This window comes from Nicotiana tabacum, chromosome 24 (genome assembly GCF_000715075.1).
Source record: "Nicotiana tabacum cultivar K326 chromosome 24, ASM71507v2, whole genome shotgun sequence".
In the NCBI taxonomy this organism is placed as follows: domain Eukaryota; kingdom Viridiplantae; phylum Streptophyta; class Magnoliopsida; order Solanales; family Solanaceae; genus Nicotiana; species Nicotiana tabacum.
This window is the reverse complement of record NC_134103.1, coordinates 8,062,258-8,074,545: the sequence shown is the minus strand read 5'-3', so window position 1 is coordinate 8,074,545 and position 12,288 is coordinate 8,062,258.

The window sequence follows — 12,288 nt, the reverse complement described above, 5'->3', positions numbered from 1 at the left end:
TCCTTTGTTTGGGTTTCGGGTGTTTAATGTGACCTTACTCAACACTAAGTCCCCGACATTGAAGTGTCTAAGGTTGGCTCTTTGATTGTATACCTCTTGATCCGTTAGTTTTGGGCAGCCATCCTAACGAGGGCGGCTTCACGTCTTTCATCTAACAGTTCCAGACTCGTATTCATGGTCTCGTTGTTTGATTCTTCGGTTGCATATCGGACCCTGAGACTCGGTTCTCTAACTTCGATCGGTATTAGAGCTTCGACGCTGTAAACCAATAAAATAGGGTGGCCCCGGTACTAGACTTCGAGGTCGGACGGCAAGCCCATAGGACTTTGGGCAAGATTTTTTCCATTTTCCTTTGGCGTCGGTCTCTCTCTTTCTGAGATTTTGGAGTATGGTTTTATTAGTGGACTCTACTTTCCCGTTTCCACTAGGGTGATAGGGTGTTGACAGTATTATTTTGATCTTATGATCTTCAAGAAACTTGCTTACTTTGCTGCCGATGAACTGCTTCCCATTGTCATACACGATCTCCGCCGGCATTCCGAACCGACATATTATATGGTCCCAGATAAAATCAATGACTTTCTTCTCCCTGACTTTCTCAAACTCCTGGGCTTTCACCTATTTAGAAAAATAGTCAGTCATAAACAATATAAACTGAGCCTTAACGGGTGCCCATGGAAAGGGGCCGACGATGTCCATCACCCATTTCATGAACGGCCAGGGCGATAAAATCGAATGTAGCAGCTCCTCGGGCTGATGAATCATCGGAGCATGACTTTGACATTCGTCACATTTTCGTACAAACTCCTTCGTGTCCTTTTCCATGTCGATCCAATAGTAGTCGGCTCTGATTATTTTCTGTAATAATGATTCGACGCCTGAATGATTTTCGCAAGTGCCTTCGTGGATTTCCCTCATAACATACTCGGTGTCACCGGGTCTAATACATATTGCGAGCGGGCCATCGAACGTTCTCCGGAACAATGTGTCGTCTTCGGACAGGCTGAACCGGGCCGCCTTCGTACGCAGAGTCCTCGATTCCTTAAGGCCCGAAGGCAATTTTCCGGTCTTCAGATATTCTATATATTTGTTTCTCCAGTCCCAAGTTAGGCTTGTTGAGTTTATCTCGGCGTGACCTTCCACTACCGATTCCATGAATTGTACGATCCCAAGTTAGCAAGGGCATCGATCTCGCTATTTTGATCCCGAGGTACATGTTGTAGAGTCCACTCCTTGAACCGATGTAACGTTACCTGCAGTTTATCCAAGTATCTTTGCATTCGTTCCTTTCTAACTTCAAATGTCCCATTAACTTGGTTCACCACAAGTAGGGAGTCACACTTAGCTTCGATCACCTCGGCCCCCAAGCTTTTGGCCAGTTCGAGACCTGGACTCATGGCCTCATACTTGGCCTAATTGTTAGTTAATTTTATAGTCCTGATAAATTGTCTAACTACATTACTTGTTGGTGACTTTAATACAATGTCAAGTCCGAGCCCCTTTGCGTTTGAGGCACCGTCCGTAAAGAGGGTCCAGATTCCCGCAGAAGTCTTTGAGTTCAACAACAACTCTCTTTCAACCTTGGGTATTAGGGTCGGCGTAAAGCCGACCACAAAGTCTGCCAAAAATTGGGAATTAATAGTGGTCTGGGGCCAATATTCGATGTCGTACCCACTTATCTCTACGGCCCATTTGGCCAACCGTCCAGAGAGCTCGGGTTTATGCATTACATTCCTCAATGGGTAAGTGATGACGACACATATGGAGTGACATTGAAAGTACGGTTTTAGCTTTCTAGAGGCGCTTAGCAAAGCGAGCGCCAACTTTTCTAGGTGAGGATATCTAGTTTCGGCCTCGCCAAGAGTCCTGCTAACATAGTAAATTGTAAATTGCGTACCTTTCTCTTCCCGGACCAGGACTCCACTTACCGCTATCTCCGATACTGCTAAGTATAGGTATAGATATTCGTCTGTCTTTGGTGTGTGAAGTAGTAGTGGGCTCGATAGATATCGCTTGAGATCCTCCAAGGCATGTTGGCACTTCAGGTTCCATAAGAAGTTATTCTTTTTCTTCAATAGTGAGAAGAAACGGTGGATCTTGTCAAATGACCTCGAAATAAATCATCCTAAGGCGGCTATGCATCCGATTAACCTTTGTACGACCTCCACGATGTCCACAATAGTGATATCTTCGATGACCTTGACCTTATCGGGGTTGATCTCGATTCTCCGGTTGGATACCATGATTCCGAGGAATTTGCCATACCCGACTCCGAATGCACATTTCTCCTGATTCAGCTTCATATAGTATTTCTTCAATATGTTGAAGGTTTCCTGCAAATGTTTCAAATGGTCCTCTGCTCGCAGGGACTTAACCAACATATCGTCAATGTAAACCTTCATTAATTTTCCTATTTGTTCTTTGAACATCCGATTTACTAGGCGTTGGTAAGTGGCGCCGTCGGTTTTTAGTCCGAATGGCATCACGTTATAGCAGTAGGTGTCATACTTGGTGATGAAGGAAATTTTTTCCTGATTACTCGGGTCCATCCGAATTTGGTAGTACCCGGAATAAGCGTCGAGAAAATTGGGGATCTCTTGGTCGGTCGTTGCATCGATCATGCGATCGATGTTAGGCAAATGGAATGAGTCCTTGGGATACGCTTTATTCAAGTCTTTATAGTCCCACACACATTCTTAAATTGTTCCCCTTTTTGGGGACTACTACTACGTTGTCTAACCAATCCGGGTATTTAACCCGGGTCCAGGCTTAGCTTGTGAGTGGTTATTTCTGGCGGGATCCCTGTTATATCAAGGTGGGACCAAGCGAAACAACATTCGTTAGTGATAAGAAATTGAATGAGTCTTTTTCTGAGCTGGGATTCAACCCCGTTCACAGGTATACCTTTTAGTCGGGTAAGTCTTCGATCAATACGACTTGCTCTAGTTCCTCGCCCATTGATTTGGTAGCGTTGGAATTGTTGGGAGCTATGAAGACCTGGGAACCCCGTAGTTGTCCTCATCCATCTCCTGCTTCTCTAGTTGGGACGGAGTCAGTGTCAGTAGTTGCTATTTGGTTTCTCCCTTGGTGATCGGACCCAGCTCCTTCTGTATCGAAAGTGTGGATATCGGGACCACCTCGTCGACCGCGAATATCTCTTTTGTGGTCGGTTGTTCTCCGTAAACTATTTTTATTCCTCCCAGTGTCAGGAACTTCAACACTTGGTGCATAGTGAGGGTACCACCCTCATGTTGTGAATCCATGGTCTTCCAAATAAAGCATTGTACCTCATGTCCCCTTCAATCACATAGAACTTTATTTCCTAAACAGTCCCGGTGGTGTTCACCGGTAATGTTATCTCCACTTTAGTAGTCTCACATGCCATGTTGAACCGTTTAGGACTCGGACTGCAGGCACGATCTGATCTCGTAGGCCGAGTTGTTCCACGACCCTCGATCTGATGATGTTGGCCGAGCTACCTGGATCAATTAACACATGCTTAACTCGAGATTTATGTATAAGTATTGATATTACTAGTGCATCATTGTAGGGTTGCACGATGCCCTCAGCATGTTCTTCGTTGAAGGACAAGGTTCCCTCCGGCACATAATCCTAAGTCCGTTTTTCCCCTGTGATAGATACTTTGGTGCAGTTCAGCATCGGCCCCTGGGGAACGTCAACCCCACCGATGATCCTGTTAATAACGTGCTAAGGTTCCTCATATTTGATATGTTTACCAGAATCTCTGTTCCTAAAGTGGTTCTTGGCTCGATCGCTCAGGAACTCTCGGAGATGCTCTTTATTGAATAGTCTGGCTACTTCCTCTCTTAATTGTCGACAATCTTCTGTCATGTGACCGTGAGTGCCATGATATTTGCACATTAGGTTAGGATTCCTTTGAGGTGGATCGGATTGTAGAGGTCGAGGCCATTTGATGTCTTTGATACGTCCAATAGTGGATACGCTGGCGGCGTCGACGACGTTAAAGTTGTACTCTAATAGCCTTGGTGCTTCATTCGGCCCGATGGGCCTATCGAAACTGTTTTTGCTCATGAGACCCCGGTTGTTTTAACCTCGATCACTACTTTTTTCACTTTTCATGGGGGTTCGCCCAGATCCACTACCCATCTGGTCTCCATTATATGGCCCTGTTCGTTCTTGGTTCACGATCAACGTCTCTCTCGACTCTGTCGACTGTTCTGACCGGATAAACGGACCCGAAAGGAGCCCCGGGTTGATCATCTTCGACCCTGATTTTTGATTGGTACCGATTATGCACATCGGCCCAAGTAACAGTCGGGTACTCCACCAGATTTTGTTTCAACTGCTGTGAAGCCAATGAGCTTCGAGCATTGAGTCCCTGGGTGAAGGCTTGAACGACCCAATCGTCCGCGATCGAAGGCACGTCCATCCGTTCCATTTGAAACCGGGATACGAATTCCCTGAGCATATCATTATCCCTCTGCTTCACTTTAAAAAGGTCTGACTTCCTAGTCTCGACCTTGATAGCCCCGGCGTGCGCTTTCACGAAGGAATCTGCAAGCATAGTAAATGAGTCAATAGAATTAGGAGGTACGTTGTTATACCATATCATAGCTACCTTGGATAGAGTTTCTCCGAACTTTTTCAGCAGGACAAACTTGATCTCGTGATCCTCCAAGTCGTTCCCTTTGATGGCGCATGTGTAGGAAATCACATGCTCATTTGGGTCGGTCGTTCTGTTGTACTTAGGGATCTCGGGCATGCAGAACTTCTTTGGGATCGGCTTCGACGCTGCGCTTGGAGGAAAAGGTTTTTGAACAAACTTTTTAGAATCTAGGCCCTTCAATATCGGAGGTGCTCCTAGGATTTGGTCGACCTGGGAATTGTAGATTTCCATCTTTTTATCATTGGCTTCGATTTTCTTCTCCCCCGATTCTATTTCATTTTGTCAATTCCTTGAGCATTTTTATGATCTCGGGGTTAGTCTCCGATTTATTTTCATTCGGCCTCCCCGTGATCGACTTATTTCTGCGGGTGACTTCCCGGGATGGCTCGGGCTCAACCCTGCTCGGCGCTCGGCTTTGGTTCTGCAACTGGGTTATCGCTGCCTGTTGAGCCTGTAACATTTTGAAGATCACTCGCAAATTGATCCCAATTTTTTTCATCACCGTACGTATTCTGGGGAATCGATCGGACTTCCCTGCGTATGCTGTTCTTGGGATCGGTAGGAAAATTTGTGTTAATGGCTACATGCAAACTGACGTCGATAGGGTCCGCGACCGGAACTCCGCCGAGATCGACTGGGGGTACCTCGTTACCGGGTGCTACATTGTTGTTCTCGCCAAGGTGGCTGGAGTCCGCATCCATGTTTAGAGGGGCAGACTGAGGTTTGATATTTCGATTTTTAACCTGGAATCAAAGACACTTCAAAGAACAAGTGTAAAAAAGAGTGTGCTATGGGAATTCATATCAAATTACCGCTATTATCCTTAGCCCCACGGTGGGCGCCAAACTGTTTACCTTAAAAATCGGATAGCAATTAAATTTATAAGTGATTTTGAGGATATGCGGATTAACTTGATATAAAGCAATAAATTAAGTTGCTATTGAATAAACAAAGACAAACTAAATTCAAACCATACGAGTTTGATAGTTTCAGCCTTAGTGAAATAGGCACTCTCGAACCGAGCTCACCAAGACTGATACCCACATAAAAGGATAAGAGCTGAAGACAAAGGAAATAACAATATATTGCTTTTGAGTATGTGTTGCAATGTGTTTCATGAATTATCAGACCCCATTTATACAGTAGGGGAGTCCTATTTTAGGTACAACTCTATAAAAGGTAAAAATCTTTTGATTCACTGATTGTCGGTTCCTTATCGATACGTGTCGAGATCCCCGCTGTAATATTAGGTCGGTCACGAATATTTTGGCCTTCTGTTGGCTATGCTGGATTGTCTAATAATGTTTTTCGAAGTCTTTCGAGGCTAGGACCAATTCCGGGATCATGACCTCGATATTCTCGAAGACTTGCGTCATGCCTCCGGGTTTTGGCCCGGTGAGACTTTAGCTCAATTTTGGTCCCTTGTTGTCATGTCTCAAGCCTGGCTTATTTTATTGGAGACTAGGATGCATCATGAGCTCGATTTCACCCGTATACAACAAAGGCAACACAAACAGTAATTCACAAGTTGCAGTAAATTATTATCTTCCATATTTGACTATTTTTTTTCTTTTTCTTTGAGAAGAAATTTTGTACTTCTATAATTTGAGACTTGTTCTCACACAGTTACACACAACTTCTACAATATAGCCTTTTGGAGAGTTTATTATTATTTTCTCTTTTTATATTCGTGAAAAATCACATATAGGTTGATTGACCAAACCATATTTAAGTTTGATGCCCTTTTTAGTATAATTCTCTTTGTCGTCTGATTTATTGTCACCAAACTTTGCATTTTCCATCCCAACACTTGGAAATGTCCAAATGGCTTAGAGGACTTCCTAAGGATTTTTTTTTAGCGGAAGCAACAAACACCATTGTACTTCTCTTGAATGCGCATTCGGTTATTCAGTTTTATTTTGTATTATCTGAATTTGATTTTCAGTTTTTGGTTTTCTAAAATGCATTCTACTCTAATAGAAACCAAAATGAGTTCCATTTTTGGTTTAGTTTATCAGCCTCTTTGGTTTTTTGTTTCTTCCTACTCGACCATATTTCCTTTTTAGTCTATAAATCCAAAAAGAATGATCAATTTATAAACTTGAAAATAATTTAACTAACTTATCTCTTTACGCTTAATGACATACTTTTATAGCATACAAATTTTATGGCATTGTCTAAAATCAAAAGTTTCAATAATTTTTATTTACGCTTAATGATGGACTTTTATAGCATACAAATTTTATGGCATTGTCTAAAACCAAAAGTTTCAATAATTTTTATTTACGCTTAATGATGGACTTTTATAGCATACAAATTTTATGGCATTGTCTAAAACCAAAAGTTTCAATAATTTTTATTTACGCTTAATGATGGACTTTTATAGCATACAAATTTTATAGCATATCTAAAACCATAAGTTTTAAAAGTTTTTATTTCTTTCTTAAACTCATTATTTAGTCAAATAAGATCGTAAAATCAAAGAGAGATTATGTTCTTTTTAACAGTTATTTCCATTTATTATATAAGGAAAGAGAAATTTAACTATAGAAAAGAGGAAAAGGTTCATATTGGATTTGAAACTAATTGTAAGCAATTGAACCAGCTTCTCCACTCAACCACAAGCACCTTTCACCATTTCAACCCCAGAAACAAAACAAAAAATATATATAAAAACAAAGAAAAGAGAGAATCTATTTGCACTTTTTCTTCCATTATACCCAATTCCCTATTTGGTTGCATGAAAAATACGTGAAAATAGGGATGACCAGGACTGGTAATTGAAAAATAGTCAGCATTTGCAAAATCATTAAAAAATAGCCATTATTTTGCTGCAACACGGAAAGTTCTATCATAATATAATGGAGATTGGTGCACTTGTGTATAAACTTCCAGCATATTATGTTGGAACTCCAACACACAAAAAGTTCCAGCATAATATACTAAAGTTTGAAGCACTTGTGTATAAACTTCCAGTATATTATGCTGGACCATTATATTATATTGGAACTCCAGTATATTATGCTGGAATATTTTTTGAATTTTGAACAGTGTTTTCGTTCAGATTTATCTTTACATAAAAAAATGGCTAAATTTCGATTACTTTTGAAATTATAACTATTTTTCAATTATCACTTGTAAATCTGACTATTTTTTAATTTCACCCAAAAAATACCTGTGTTGGGCTTCAGTAACGTTCTCCTGGGCCTCAGAATTCCTAGTCCCAATAATTAATTCTAGCTCTGCCCGTCAATTGTTTAAAGCACAGCCGTTTATTTTATTTTCTTTATGTTTTTATTTATTTTAGTTGGTTCTTAGTCTTAGATATGTAAAAGGAGTTCTAAGAAAAAAATATAGTATTTAGAGTTAAATTGAAAAATGGTATTTGGAACTTGAAATTATGTTTGGACATGTATTGAACTTGAAAAAATGTTACAGTTTTGTGAGTGGGGAGAATTTTTGTTTTTGAAAATTTTGACCACTTTTTGTTTTTTTAAAAACTCATTTTCGGAAAATTATCAAAAAACTTGCAAAATTTTATGGACAAACATATTTTTGAAAGAAAAGAATTTTGGAAATAAGGAAAAACAATTTATGGACAAACGGGTACTTTACCAGTCAATTGTACTCTAATGTAAATTGAATTTCTATCTCAATACATGGAAACCTCTTTAATTCAATTGAGTGTAAATACTCAAGAATTGTTTTTAAAAAGAAAAGGCTCATGCGCAAGAACTTCTTCATTTCTATTAGTTTAGAATTTTGGCATTTTAAATGAATTAACCTATATCTGTAAGCTGCAAGTTCATAATATATGGAGAAAGTTAGATATTCATATTGTCTTATTGGGTCAAGAAATTCGGGAACACTTGCTTTCCAAATTCTTGTATTGTAAAATTGACCTTGTCTTCCAAGTTGCAATTTGCTGTTTGTGAAAATTAGAAAAATGAAAGTTGTTGCTATTAATTTGAATGTGGAAATTAATGGGTAAATTTTTACCTTAGACATTCATGTACTAGCACTCTTTCTCACATGTATATATATAAGAGACAACTATTAAAAAGGTTTGTTGTTGATTTTTGCAAAACCTAGAATTACCTATTTGTTATATTTCTTTAAAGAGTGTAAGAATAAAAACTATTCTATGCGTTACCTTACTTTTAACAAGGCTCCAGCTGGTCTAGCTAAGAAATCGAAAGTTGAAGGGAAATAAAATGTAAAATTAATTAGCTGTATTTAGCTAGTGGTCTTGACGAGATACGTTTCACGTTTGGTTAATATATGCAATAAGAGCTAGTATATTAGACATTAGTTGAAAATATTCCTAAGAATATGCTAAATATTCGTCACTCTTTTATTTTTTTCACGTTCCAGATGGACGCGTATGAAGTTAAGATTAGAAGACGTGTGATAATAAATAGTCGAAAAATAAAAAAGGTACAATATATACAATAAGAAAAGAAGGATAATATAGTTTATAAGAACGATTAAACAAAACATTAGAAGCCAAATAGGAAGCACTAATCGACGTGTTCAGTCACAACCCTATCATTCCCAAGTACGAGAAAGGTCCTAAAATTGATTATAGGATGCTCAAAACATACTAAAAAGAGACAATATTGCTGTATATGTAGTTCTAAGGGAATGGCAAAGGACATTTGGCCTTTCCACTCATCGAAAAGCCATAATTATAATTAGACATAATAGTCATAGCTTGTCTAAAGTATAAGTATTGTGTACATAAATATATAGAATAAAGAATTGCTTCCATTTATAGTTAGGGTTATATTATAATATTGCAAGCCACCGCAGGACATATGGTATGATTCTTCCTAGGTCTGGTCGTCTTATAAGATTTGGAAACATTACATGCCGTTGTGGCTCGACCTTGTATGCCCATCCAACCTTTTTTTTGATATATTAGAATGACAAAAAAGATTGGATTTTGCTGATCCAAAGATTAAAATTTGATGAATTCGATTTTTAAAGTTCTAGTATTGAATTTAGTTTGATTTAACATCGGCCACAGGTGAAACTGAATATGTGCAAATATATTTGTATTTATCAATGTATGAATTGAAATTTATCGAACATCTTAGCGAAAGATTTAATCTACGTGTTAGATTTTAGTACAACCTTTGTTTTTGTTTTTAAGTTTATCTTTTCCAGAGTTCTTTTTAAAGCTTTGCCCGTTCATACAAGTAAAGATCGATGATATGAGAATTTTAAGCTGAACATTAGTGGCCCATATTTACCTTTTTTTATTTAAGCTATTAATTATCAACAACTATTCATGTATATTAGGGATGCAGTAATATTAATGAACGGCTTTGCTAAATGAAGAGAACAATTAAAATCAGAATTGTGAAAGAAAAAAAAATACATTTTTCAATTTGATCAAGGACATGTTGAGATTGAGTATTTAGTTGAGCACAAAAACAAATAATACCAAAATGATCAAACCTTAATTCTTCGCCAAAAATAAGGACAAACAAAAGGATACTTTCAAATTAATTATCAAAACTGCCTAGTAGTACAGTCAAATCTATTTATAATAGCCTCGTTTGTCTTAAAAGTTTTTAGTTATTATAGTGAAAGTTTTGTTACAGAAAACATATATTATAAGTTTATAACATAACATGAAAAATAGTTTCAAAGAATATTCGGTCATTATAGTGAATTATTATTATAGAAAATGACGGTTATAAATGAGAGGTCGATTTAGTAAAATTAGAAAAATTAGTCAAATTAAATCCTCAAATTGTGGTGATTGACACATCACCAAGAAAAAGCCAATAAAACTCATGTTTGGACTGTATGAAATATGAATAGCCAAAATAATACTCCTAGCTAGTAAAGATAAAAGGCCAATAGAATCTTGGACAATGTAAAGATTCTCAAGTATCAGAATATCTTTTTTCCTGAACTGCCGTATCCGTACGTTTAAGATAAGTTAAACAAATAGGAGAATATACTTAACCAATGAAATGGAAAATGATACCTAACATGCATGAGGGGCAATACCCTATTAATATACATAAATTATTCCTGACCTAGTTAACTAAATTAATACAAGACCAACTTTGCACTGAACAGAATAATACCATCCTTTGACGCATATTCTTCTTATTCCTAGGAATATTCCGATGGCAACCATTGTTACCGTACCACTATACTCATTTTATTTTAAAAAAAATAATATGATGTACAAGATATTTCGCGTTTAACGAAGAATCCGGGGAAGAATCGCACTGTAAGAGGTATGACGTAGACAACCTACTCTAAGTGGCTTCGTTTACGACTTGAACTCGTAACCTATAGTCACACGGAGATAATGTTATCATTGCTCCAACGTTCCTTTCTACACTCATTTTATTTATTGTTGAAAAAAGAAATCTTTTTTTTATCTCTCTTCTACAAATAGCTCTAACCAATTGGTGGGGGGATATAATTCTTTTTCTTCACCGGTTGTGTATGGACAAAGACTACCATCATTACATGTGGACCAAGTCGACATCAAGAAAGCCTTCGAAGGCTGCCACGTATCGTCAATAAGGTATAATGACATGGCTTCAAAAAGTCGATGTTACGAGAAGACAACGCGTCGTCGACGACGTCGAAGTGACTCAACAGAGGACGAGGACGAGCACTCCTTTTATTAACATAGTAACGACTAGTTCTAGGATTACGGTTCCCAAGAGAACTCAGCTGTACTATTTAGGATTTTGTGGCCCATGTACCCTTATAAATAAAAATATATGTAGTTATAAAAGGGGATTGTACATTCATTGTAAAAAAAAAAAACATTGACATTCTCTGAAGATTCTCCCTTCATCATATACATACACAACTCACCTTTTTACATATGGATCTACCTTTTTTTCCTCGATCCCAAAAAGTTCCGAATATCAAAAGACTTATCATTATCCATCATTGTCAGAAGAATTATTAGAGAATCTCACATTTTTTCGGGTGACTTGTGTCCATTTATTTACTTAAATACCATTATTGCTATCATGTATTGCTAACCAACAGTACACGTGAGAAATCTTCAATAAATATACTTGGACTATTTTTTGGACATTAATATTTGCTAAGTTTAATTCTATTTCATTATAAATTCGATTGTATAAATCAAGATGTAAATTTTGGGTCAAAATGGTTGATTTTATCATAATCATTATTTTGGCTTCGTTGGCTTCATAGGAGGCGCTTGGTCAATATTTGGTCGAAGTAGAAAAAAAAATTAAAATTAGAAGTTTAAAAATATATTTGAAAGTCAAGATTGAAATGAGCGAAAACTATTATTATGCAAGAGCCGGCATTGGCCCTCTTAACTTATAACCTTTGTATTAATCGTTAACATTTTCATGCAAAATATGCTTGAGACATTTCTCCAACATTCTCCAAAGTAGCTGAACAATAAAAACTTTATTCGAAATCCTGGTGTTAATTAAAGGAATAACTGAATATTCCAAGAATCAAGAATAAAATGGCAAATATTCTTTTCAGAAAATCACCACAGGATATGGTTCAAGCCCTCTGGATGATATTATTTTAGCAATGGCATAAATTATTTATTGATTCACATCCAAGAAAAATGCCTCTAATTATCTGAAAATAATTTTTATTTTCAATGA